The sequence below is a fragment of the Thalassophryne amazonica genome, chromosome 14 (genome assembly GCF_902500255.1).
Source record: "Thalassophryne amazonica chromosome 14, fThaAma1.1, whole genome shotgun sequence".
Classification (NCBI taxonomy): domain Eukaryota; kingdom Metazoa; phylum Chordata; class Actinopteri; order Batrachoidiformes; family Batrachoididae; genus Thalassophryne; species Thalassophryne amazonica.
In genome coordinates, this window is record NC_047116.1 from 94,261,768 (window position 1) to 94,274,312 (window position 12,545).

Consider the following 12,545-nt stretch of genomic DNA (forward strand, 5'->3'; position numbering starts at 1 on the left):
GAGAAGAGAGTGGCGTTGTTCTCGGACTTTACTTCCGTTGTAAATTTTCACATTCCCGCCATCATCGCGGACTGTCAACAACACGACAGCACTGGAAGGCAGGTGAATGCCGGCTAAACTAACTTTTTGCGCTCGCAGCATTTAGTAAAACGATATTGGAGGTTAAAAGTTTCAAGAAGAACGTACTCCGTCGACAGGTAAGTCGCCACGATGGTGTAATCCATGTCTGAAAGTTTCTTCGCCATATTACAATATGGCAAGTTAGCGATGTAACTAGCTGCTGTGCTAGCTGGATGGCTAATGTCGGCCTCCATCCATTCAGCGCCTTCAGGAGTGGGCGACGTTTAATTTGACAGTAATACCAGCCGTGGATACACCGCATTTTTATTTCTGACTATTCGTCTAGGGTAAAATATTTGCCAGGCTCTGATATGTTTTGCTGGCTACTTTTGCTACCCCAGTGCTAATTGGCGCTACTAGGTCGGCTAACGCAAACAGCTCGTGTTGCCACTCAGTGCTCTTAGCCAGCTAACACTCGATATCGTTGAACTTAGTTTTGCTATTAATCTGTTGTTAGGATAAACGTTTAATTTGAAACCAAACTCTTTTTATTTGTCCGCTCATGTGTCAAAATTGTGGATCGGGGCTGCCTTGTTGACAGTTTAACTGGGTAACGAGTGAAGTCGATCCAGGTGAAGACACTCCACTTTTTTCGGTGAAATCACCCCACTCCAGCTATCCATGCTTATTTTCTTAAATAATTGATAGAGTAGTTTAAAGTTAGGGACCTGCCAGTGTGATGTATAGAACTGGACAGTGCACCCTGCTTCTCCCATCAATGGGCTTTTTACCTGACAATTGCATTCTCCTACCTTAAAACAGCATCTCACTTACAAAACTTGAGAAGAACAGTGTATTATGCCACTGGTGTATATAAATAATTTATTACATGAGCATATCAGAATTGAAATATTGTGTTACTAGAGTGGGGTGACTTCACTTGGACTGGGGTCACTTAACCTGGGGCTGGTTTGCAGTGGGATAACTTATCTATGAACTGTTTAACTGACATGCTGCGTGCACAATCACGGGAAGCAACTGTGCTTGAACCACAGAGCCATATATGAGAATGAGAGAGTGCAATCCCAATGCTGCCTACTTAACGTGAATGTCCCTTCACGCACAGCGACATGCCGCTTCCTGACCAGGTAAAATATTGACAAAGTGCCTGGATGTGAAATGTTTCATGTGCATTTTCAATGTGGATACACAAGTGAATAGACACAGAAAAATGCTTGGAAAATACGTGTTAAAATACTGTTTTGACCTGGATATCAAGCCACTAAAATTAATATACACTCAAAAATATAAACGCAACACTTTTGGTTTTGCTCCCATTTTGCATGAGATGAACTCAAAGATCTAAAACTTTTTCCACATACACAATATCACCATTTCCCTCAAATATTGTTCACAAACCAGTCTAAATCTGTGATAGTGAGCACTTCTTCTTTGCTGAGATAATCCATCCCACCTCACAGGTGTGCCATATCAAGATGCTGATTAGACACCATGATTAGTGCACAGGTGTGCCTTAGACTGTCCACAATAAAAGGCCACTCTGAAAGGTGCAGTTTTGTTTTATTGGGGGGGATACCAGTCAGTATCTGGTGTGACCACCATTTGCCTCATGCAGTGCAACACATCTCCTTCGCATAGAGTTGATCAGGTTCAGTTGTGGCCTGTGGAGTGTTGGTCCACTCCTCTTCAATGGCTGTGCAAAGTTGCTGGATATTGGCAGGAACTGGTACACGCTGTCGTATACGCCGGTCCAGAGCATCCCAAACATGCTCAATGGGTGACATGTCCGGTAAGTATGCCGGCCATGCAAGAACTGGGACATTTTCAGCTTCCAAGAATTGTGTACAGATCCTTGCAACATGGGGCCGTGCATTATCCTGCTGCAACATGAGGTGATGTTCTTGGATGTATGGCACAACAATGGGCCTCAGGATCTCGTCACGGTATCTCTGTGCATTCAAAATGCCATCAATAAAATGCACCTGTGTTCTTCGTCCATAACAGATGCCTGCCCATACCATAACCCCACCGCCACCATGGGCCACTCGATCCACAACATTGACATCAGAAAACCGCTCACCCACACGATGCCACACACGCTGTCTGCCATCTGCCCTGGACAGTGTGAACCGGGATTCATCCGTGAAGAGAACACCTCTCCAACGTGCCAAACGCCAGCGAATGTGAGCATTTGCCCACTCAAGTCGGTTACGACGACGAACTGGAGTCAGGTCGAGACCCCGATGAGGATGACGAGCATGCAGATGAGCTTCCCTGAGACGGTTTCTGACAGTTTGTGCAGAAAATCTTTGGTTATGCAAACCGATTGTTTCAGCAGCTGTCCGAGTGGCTGGTCTCAGACGATCTTGGAGGTGAACATGCTGGATGTGGAGGTCCGGGGCTGGTGTGGTTACACGTGGTCTGTGGTTGTGAGGCTGGTTGGATGTACTGCCAAATTCTCTGAAACGCCTTTGGAGACGGCTTATGGTAGAGAAATGAACATTCAATACACGAGCAACAGCTCTGGTTGACATTCCTGCTGTCAGCATGCCAATTGCACGCTCCCTCAAATCTTGCGACATCTGTGGCATTGTGCTGTGTGATAAAACTGCACCTTTCAGAGTGGCCTTTTATTGTGGGCAGTCTAAGGCACACCTGTGCACTAATCGTGGTGTCTAATCAGCATCTTGATATGGCACACCTGTGAGGTGGGATGGATTATCTCAGCAAAGGAGAAGTGCTCACTATCACAGATTTAGACTGGTTTGTGAACAATATTTGAGGGAAATGGTGATATTGTGTATGTGGAAAAAGTTTTAGATCTTTGAGTTCATCTCATACAAAATGGGAGCAAAACCAAAAGTGTTGCGTTTATATTTTTGTTGAGTGTACATTAAATTATGTCAGGAAAGTATTAAATTAAACTTACCCTGACACCCACACATTTCGAGATCTTAGTGTTGAAAGTTACACGGATTCTGATCTGTTCCAGCTGCAATAAATTGGCAGCTGTGCTGTGGCTACTACTTCGTTTAGCACAGCGCGGCTCATCAATTCATTACTGTGTGTGTGTGTATGTATATATATATATATATATATATATATATATATATAAACTACCTTTGAGAGGATTCCAAATGCATTCTGTAACATGGCCGAGACAGCCTGCAGCTGTAAATGATTTCTGATTCTATGAGCGAATGTTTCATCAGCCAATAGTTCTGAAAGCAAATGCGTCATCAGCTGCAAAATTATTATTGTATTTTAGTGTTGAAAGTTTTAAGAGAGTGTGAAATAAATTATTCGTGAAGAATAAAATAAAATTTTTGGGAGGAGGCCACCGGGGAAGACCCAGGACACGCTGGAGGGACTATGTCTCGCAGCTGGCTTGGGAACGCCTTGGGGTTCCCCCGGAGGAGCTGGGGGAAGTGTGTGTGGATCGGGGGGTCTGGGCGGCTTTGCTTGAGCTGCTGCCCCCACGACCCGACCTTGGATGTAGCGGAAGAAAATGGATGGATGGAATAAAATAAAATTAATCATGAATCCGGTTGGTGAATGGCAGTTGAATGGTGTGTCTAGTAAATAATAATGAAGTAACTGCCTGGTCCATTTCCCTGCATGTTCTGTGTCATGTGTCATTTATTAGGCTTATAGGCACATGTGCCTGTGATTTGGATCAATCAGTAATGAACACAGGTGGGATAAAATGCACTGTTTTGTATCACAACACAGCAAGGCGACAGATTACGCAGCCCTTTTAAAAGATGACGACGGCAAATCATTCCCTGACCCGATATCTGAACTCTAGTCTGGCTTGCTGGATGATAATCACGGCATGGCACTACCGCACATTTAACCTGGGCGCTGCTGCACAGTTCGCTGGGCCAACGTGACCCGCTGGATGCCACGCTGTGTGCCAGTGGACACTGCGTTATATAAAATTATTATTTTGTAGTGGATTAATCATTTTCTCTGAGATTGGCTGATTAAAACCATACCATCTCTAATCGCCTCTGAAGCACAGAGGAAGCAGTTTTTCTTGTGTACTTCATGGGGCGGAGAAAGCGTTTGAGATAATCTCAAAGGTAATTATAATATTTATATTGTAATGGCTTGGTAAAACAGTTGCATTTTCACTCCTTCTTATAAGCATCTGTAAAATTCTGTTCATTATGGATTTAGACAGTTGTTTGACTGACACTGTCACTGACTGACTGTCTGTTTACGTTTTTACACCTCTCGACCTTTGAACCAACCTGGTTGCACATGCGCATTCCCAGAGTATGAAAGGCTTACAACCAAAACTGCTTACTTTTGGAAGGAAATGTTGTTTCCCTTCTTCCTCCGTCTGTGGCATTGCCAACATGCGCAGCTTTCCAGTATTTTCCATCTGTTTCTGCCCACTGAGTTGCCCTGTTCCAAAATGGTGACCACGCCTCATTCCCGGGTCACGTCTTAGTGCGACTGCGGACTCTAGTACTCGTATATGGCTCTGTGTTTCGAACTGACATGCATGTGCTTTTTTTCTGTTAGTGACGTAACTTCTTGGGGAGGTGATGGTCTAGTGGTTAGGCGTTGGGCTTGAGAGCAGAGGATCCTCTGTTCAAATCCTAGCATGACCGGAAAATCACTAAGGGCCCTTGGGCAAGGTCCTTAATCCCCTAGTTGCTCCCGGTGTGTAGTGGGCGCCTTGCATGGTAGCAGCCTTACATCAGGGTGAATGTGAGGCATTGATGTGTAAAGTGGTTTGAGCATCTGATGCAGATGGGAAAAACGCTATATAAATGCAGTCCATTTATCATTTATTTCTTGTTTTCTTTTTTGCAAGTTTTGGTTATTTATTTTTCATCATTTTGTTGTTTCATGTTTCCCTCCACGAACCCACTGCGTGCTCATGAAGGTGGCACAAATATGTGATGCATCGCGATGATGTCATGCGCCTGAGTCATTTCTTGTAGGGGCCATATTGGTAGGCAAACAACTCTTATTCAGCCACTGACTGTACGTATTATTGAAGATGTCACCGTCCAAAGTGTGCACTCGGTGATCCATCACAGAACGCAAGTGCGCAAAAGAGCATTTTTGCAGACATTGGCTGTACACAGCATGAAAAGTTGGACTCACTGCTGTCAAAATGACTGTAAGCCACGGAACAAATAAAGCCAGTGAGAAGAAGCGCAGAGGCGATTGTCCAGGAATCCATGGTTTGGTTCTAGCTGATCTGCTGGCTTTCAGGTGAACTACAGCCTGACGCATGGATGCTTACACTGGCTGGCCTGTGCAGGAGTGTCTTTTTTTGGGGGCCGCGTTTAAAAAGTCCCTCAACTTCGAGGCATATCCTGTGGCTGCACTGTGCTCAGCCCACAAAGCCAGGATCAGACAGTAGAAAGAGCGCAGACAAACATCAACATCTGCAGTAACAGGGTGATAACTGCGTTCCCTTACGTGACCGCTGGTAAAATAATTGTACGCCTCTGAAGTCTTCATGACCTCACCATCATAAGGCCTAGGTATGTTGATGAGATAGTTGTAAATACAACCGTATTCAGTCTTGGGCCTTTTGTCAGAGTCATCCAACCAGCCATTCAAGCTATATGGGTCTGACAATGTCGTGCTGTCGTCGTCTCCAAGCTTTAATTTCTCAGAATATCACTTTTGGGATCAAGAGGTGACAAGTAGTCTGAAGTCATTTTCCCATGCTTTTTCTCGCCGCACCTGCTTGGAATCTTGTGTTTTCTGCCTACCAGTCTGTGCTCATACGCGGGAAAGTCGGATGTAAACCAAAACAGCATTCCCTCGTAGGGATGCACCTATCCACATTTTTTCAATTCCAATCCCAATACATGAATTTGGATATCTGCCGGTACTGATATTATTTTGTTACCAGAGCTCTGTTTGCTTTAATATTATTATCATTATTGTTGTTTTTTATATGAAGATATTTTGTATCCCCAGTTATACAGCTTCCTGATGAAGTGGTATAGTATACAAATAATGAATGTTTATGAGTTCAATGGTATGAATATTTCATGATATAATATTTCATATTTCCTCATCCAGTAAAAAGTCCGGACATCTCCAGTCCACTCACAGACTGTTCATTCATGCGCACACATGTGAACAATTAAAAGAAAAAAACTGTCTGGCTGCAGGCAGTTAGTTCCTTGTTCTCCGCTCAAACTCTCTCATCACTGTGTTTAAAAAGGACGTAAGTCCTGCTCACAGACTGATTGCCAGAGACAGGACATGTCCACATCAAGTATAACTCAAGACATCTCCACATTTACTCATGGACGGTTTGTTCACGCGCGTGCATCTCACGGTCACAGGAGGAAAGATAAACTATAACAGAACTCCTGCAGCTCAGCACAAGAACAAATATAAACTAGAAGAGAAGTCAGAGTGCACAGTCTGCCTGCAGCCATACTGTGTACTCTGACTTCTCTGTGCAGAGAACCTGCAGGCTGCATTCTCACCTCCTCTCTGCCCCCGCTGCGCGCACCTGACGCAGAAATTCCTGCGTCGTCATGACGCAACAGGAAGCAGCTCGAAGTGGGCCCGCTGTGAAAGTGACTTTTGGTTGTGCAAGTAACTTTTTTTGGTGCAAGTAATTTTTTTGTTACTAGCACCAGTGCAAGTAGGTTAAAAATGTATTTCGACCCCTGCAGACATTTTTTTTCCAGCATTCTTTTTTATTGAATTTTATAATAAACACAAAAATAAATCACGTCTTGAACAAACATGTACAAACAACAAACAAATCCTTCTTATCACAGATCAGTTTTGGGGATGATATTTCAGGCTTACAGTCGGTCTTAGTTTAGCCCATATACACATTGAAAGAAAAAGAAAAGTAATAATAATTACAATATTATATGCATACCATTTGACAACTGCAGAGGGCTAATCATTTTTCCCAGGCACCCCCATCACCTCTGCCAAATCTGTCCTTGCCATGTAATTAATAAAGGGATCCCAAATTTGATGGAATTTGTTTAGTTGGTGTTTAATTGTAAAAGTTATTTTTTCTAAAGGAAGAGTCACAGATAATTCCGATAACCATCTACTTATTCTAGGTCTTCTAATATTTTTCCAGTAAAGAGCAATCACTCACAATATTCACAAATATTTTGAATGGCCTCCTTTACCTCATGCCAGAACTTTTGTATTTTTGTACATTGCCAGATACAATGGAAAAATGTACCTTTTTCTCTTTCACATTTAGGACAAATATCAGGTATGTCTTTGTTAAATCTATTGAGCTTTTCGGGAGTAATATAAGTACGCGTCAGCCTATTATACTGCAGCAATTTCAAACGAGTGTTAGTAGTTCTTGTGATTTTTTTTTTTTTTTGTTTGTTTTTCTTTACAAGCTTCCTTCCAATCATCAATTGATATATTTTCATTCAGGTCCTGTCTCCATGCCTCCAGCTGATCCCCAGATGTCTCATTGCTCCCATCCATAAGACATTTGTATATTCTGGAAATACAACCCTTTGCCAGGCAATCCATACACATTAATTCCTCCAGCACAGACAATGCAGGGATATTCAGTGATTGTTTTTGCTGTTTTCTAATAAAGCTTCTCAATTGTAGGTATTTAAAGAAATGATTACGAGGTATATTAAACCTGCCAGCTATTTCTTCAGATGTCATCAATGTTTTCCTTTTATCATAAAGATCTCCAATTTTTCTCAGTTGTCTCATAGCCCAAAGCTTAAATCCCCCATCTGATCTTGCTGGAGGAAAAAAACAATTTCCCCATATTGGGCTGAAGACAGAGAGAGAGGACGTTTCGCTCAAATAGTTTTTAACCTTTTGCCATATCACAATCATATTTTTCGCAATAGGATTCTTTGTATTATTTTTCAGAGTCTTAACATTTGCTGAGTACAGATATGTAGGAAAGGATAGATGTAGGTGCAGTTCCTCCATTTTCTTCCATAAAGGTATCTCCTCTTCTGTAAAGTAAAACATCAGTGTTCTCAACTGAGCTGCCCAATAGTACAAAAGTGGGTTAGGACAGTTCAGCCCCCCTCTGTCAAAGGGCAGGTACAACAAAGACAGCCATGTCCGGGAACGTCTGTTATTCCACAAGAACCCGATAAACAGTTGTCTTAAGTGAGTGAATTGGTTATTTGGAGGAGGAAGTGGAAGGTTTTGAAAAAGGTACAGCAATTTCGGCATTATATTGATTTTAAGAATGTTTATTTTTCCTATTAAAGACATTGGTATAGGTTTCCACCTATCCAGTAATTTTGAAATGTCTTGCAATAATGGTTCATAGTTATTAGCTACAATATGTTTAAGTTGTGGGACAATTTGAATGCCCAGATAAGTAAAGCTATTAACAATTTTAAACTGGTTGGCTACTTTAGGAGGGTTTTTAGTTTCAGATTCATTCAAAAACATTATTGAGGATTTAGATTTATTCAGTTTGTATCCTGATATTCTTCCAAATGCATTAATAAGTTCTAATAATATAAGGATAGATTTCTCTGTGTTTTTAAGAAAAACTATTACATCATCTGCAAATAATGCCAGCCGGTGGTCCTGTTGTCCAATTGATATACACTTTAGTGTCTTATTTGTTCTGATAGCGATTGCCAGAGGTTCAATGGCCATAATGAAGAGTAATGGGGATAATGGATCCCCCTGCCGACATCCTCTTTGTATTATTATTGTTCCAGAAGTATTATAATTAGTCATGACTTCAGCAAATGGTTGAGTGTAAAGCAATTTTACCCATATTTTAAAGTTTTCTCCTAAACCAAAACGTGAAAGAGTTTCAAATAAATATGGCCATTCCACTCTGTCAAAGGCTTTCTCCGCATCTAGAGACAGTATTGCAGTATCTGGGTTCCCCTCTCTTCATGCAGTATATTAAGGAGTTTTCTGACATTATGAAAGCCTTGCCTTCCTTGTACAAAACCATTCTGATCTATGTGAATAATATTCGGGATGACTTTCTCTAGCCTCCTGGCAAGTATTTTACTCAGAATTTTCAAGTCCACATTCAGAAGGCTAATTGGCCTAAAATTTTCACATCTATCATTTGATTTGCCTGGTTTAGGTAATACGGTAATTAATGCTCCTCTCAAGGAGGTCGGCAGGAGTCCCTTATCAAAAGATTCTTTAAACATCTCTAGTAGTGGCAACATTAATCTTTGTTTGAATACTTTATAAATTTCAATCAGTAACCCATCAGGTCCAGGTGTTTTCCCGCCTTTAATGCTATCAATAGCCATCGATACTTCCCTTAAAGTTATATCCTTCTCTAGTTCCCCTTTAATTATTTCTGATATTTTGGGAATGTGAATATTGTCCAAAAAGTTTTCCATTTCCGATACATTCCCCTCCATTGCAGAGCTATAAAGTTTTCCATAGAAATTCCTGAAGGTCTCATTTATTTCGATTGGTTGTGTTATTTCACTGTCCTCTTTTAATAAATGGGTAATAAGTCTCTCATTCTGTAGTTTTTTAATACGCCATGTCAACACTTTACCGGCTTTTTCACCTTGATCATAAAATGTTTGTTGTAATCGTAACAGACTAGACACTGCTTTTGATGCAGACATTTCGTTATATTGTGTTCTTAACAAAATCAGTTCTTGATGAGTAGCCTGTAAGCCTGATTGATAATACTTATCTTCTAAGCATTTTATTCTTTTTTTCTAAAGATTTTACTTTCCTATACATTTCCTTTGCTTTAAAGCTAGTCATACCAATTATTTGACTCCTGATAAAAGCTTTAAATGCCTCCCATCGGGTACTACTTGAGGTTTCTGTCGTATTTGTTTCAAAATAGTATTTAATTTGTTCATCTAGGAGGGTGACAAAGCCATCATCCGCTAACCATTTTATTTTAAATCTCCATTTGGGTATTTCGCTTATTAATTTTAAATCGTAGTAAATAGAAACGGGTGCATGGTCCGACAGGAGTATTGGATCATAAGTAGCATTTTGAATTTTGTGCCTTAGTAGTATTGAAACTAAAAAGAAATCTATACGTGAATATGATTGGTGTGTACTAGAATAGCATGAATATACTTTATCATTGGGATTACTTTCTCTCCACACGTCAGTTAGATTCATTTCTTTCATAAAATGTTGAATAACACATCTACTTTTAAGGTGTGATTGATCTGTTCCCGAACTTTTATCCATCTGAGGGATTAAGGTGCAATTAAAGTCACCTGCCATAATATAGGAGCCAGGTAGGGAAGCTACCATAAGAAACACATTTTGAAAGAAACTAGGTTCGTCTGTATTTGGGCCATAAACATTTAACAAAATAATTTGTTCCCTAAGAATACTTCCTTGAATAATTAGATACCGGCCTCCCTTATCTTTAATAACTTTATTAACTTGTAATGGGATTGAATCATGAACCAAAATCATAACACCTCTTGCTTGAGAAGTAAAAGCTGTCCGTATTTTACCCTTCCACCTCCTCCTCACTCTGAGTTTGTCTTCCTGTAATAAATGAGTCTCCTGAAGAAATACAATATTTGATTGTAATATTTTAATCCTATTCATAACCTGTTTGATCTTTTTTAGTTTTTGTAGCCCCCTGCAGTTCCAGGATGTAATTTTAACTTTTAGTTCAACCGACATAGTAACATATTTATGTATTTCCCCACTGTGTATCTAATTTCCAACCAGGTAACAAAAAAGAAATAAAATAAAATAAACAAAAAGGTTGAACAAACTTTGTTCCCCTTAACTAACATGTACACCCCCTTGTTATCCCTAGGGGTTGTCCCCCCTCTCCAAGAACTAGACCTCCGAAAGGCAAAAATAAAAACTGTTCCACACAAAGTGAGGATCGGTATAACCTTGCTGATATTTAAAAAAAAAAAAAAAAATCTAATTAAAATTAAAATATTCCTAGCTACTCTGCTACAAATTAAGCCCTCATATAGAATCCAACAATCCAAAACAATAATAATAGTGTTGAGAAAATAGCCATATATATCTTACTGCAAATTAAACATTGAACTATCACTCATTAACATACAGTGAAAAAATAAAAACGATGCAAGATATACTTTTTCGACATATTTTGTATTATACAAAATCAGTATTCCATAATGGAATCTAAGTAGTTGTTTCTGTATTGTCACCTGTACCATCGTCCTGTTGATTATGCGCATGGATCTCCTTGATGAAGTCCTCCGCGTCTCTGGCGTTGGTAAAGATGTGCGTGTTGTTGCGGTAAGTCACTATAAGCCACGCAGGAGGAATCATGCCATACCTCAGCCCCAGTGCTCGTAGTTGTCGGCGCGCCTCCTCAAACTCTTTCATCTTCTTATGCATCTCCGTGGCCATATCGTGATAAAACCTCACATGATGATTCTTGTAGAGGATCTGTCGTTTTGCTCTAGCTGCTGCCATTACCATTTCTTTATCCTTATAACTCAGAAACTGCATTATAAGGGTACTGGGTGCGGGGTTAGTAGCGCGTTCTCTTCTTGGTCCTAGTCTGTGTGCTCTGTCCACCGTGAGGCCCTGCCGGAGGGGCGGTAGCTCCAACACCTCCGGGAGCCAGCTCTCCAGAAAGCCGCAGATATCATTGCCCTCTGCACCCTCAGGAAGGCCGACTAGTCTTACATTAGTGCGGCATGAACGAGTTTCCAAGTCAAGCACTTTCTCTTCTAAGTCTTTATTTTTCTTTTCTAAGCGTTTCACCTTGACCCGGAGTTCGCTCACGTCGTCCTCAGTAGTAGATATCCTCGTCTCCGCCTGTGTGATTCTCTCCGCACAGTCCTTAATATCTGCTCGTACATTTTCAATCGCATCGAGAATACCATTCAATCTCGGAGAAAACTCAGATCTCAGCTTGTTAATAGCCCCCATTATTCCTGTTAGTGTTATCACTTTCTTCAACTGTCTTTGTATGAATTTGTGTGCTCTCATTTGTAGCAGCAGCCACGGTAGTGATATCCTCATTAGCGCTAGCTTCCATAGCATTAGCATCCACCGTAGCCACATCCTCCATAGTACTTTTAGTAGCGTTAGCCTCCGTAGCCTTATCGTTGAGCTTGGGCTTAACAATTGTTGTTGCAAATTTGGATAAGTTAGACTGCTCTGCCTGGTCGCGGCTTATCTTCTTTTGTGGCATCAGTGATTTCTTTAGTACTCACGTTGTTGATGGATTAAATTTCAGTATTTAAATGGCTTTTAAAGCAGGATTTTGAAAGTTGTGTAGCAGAGCAGGCTTTCACACGTCGCCGCCATTACCGGAAGTCCTCCCCTGCAGACATTTCACAGAGTTTTCCTATACTGGAAAACCCAGCAGGTTGTATTGAAAAATTCAAATCCGTGAATTACATTGTAAGCCGATAATGTATCAGATCAGCCCCAACCTTATTCTCTTGTATAAACGTGCAACTTTATGCTTGGTTTACACAAGACTTGTTTTGGCACTGATCTGACACCATACTTGAACCTCACGACCCAGA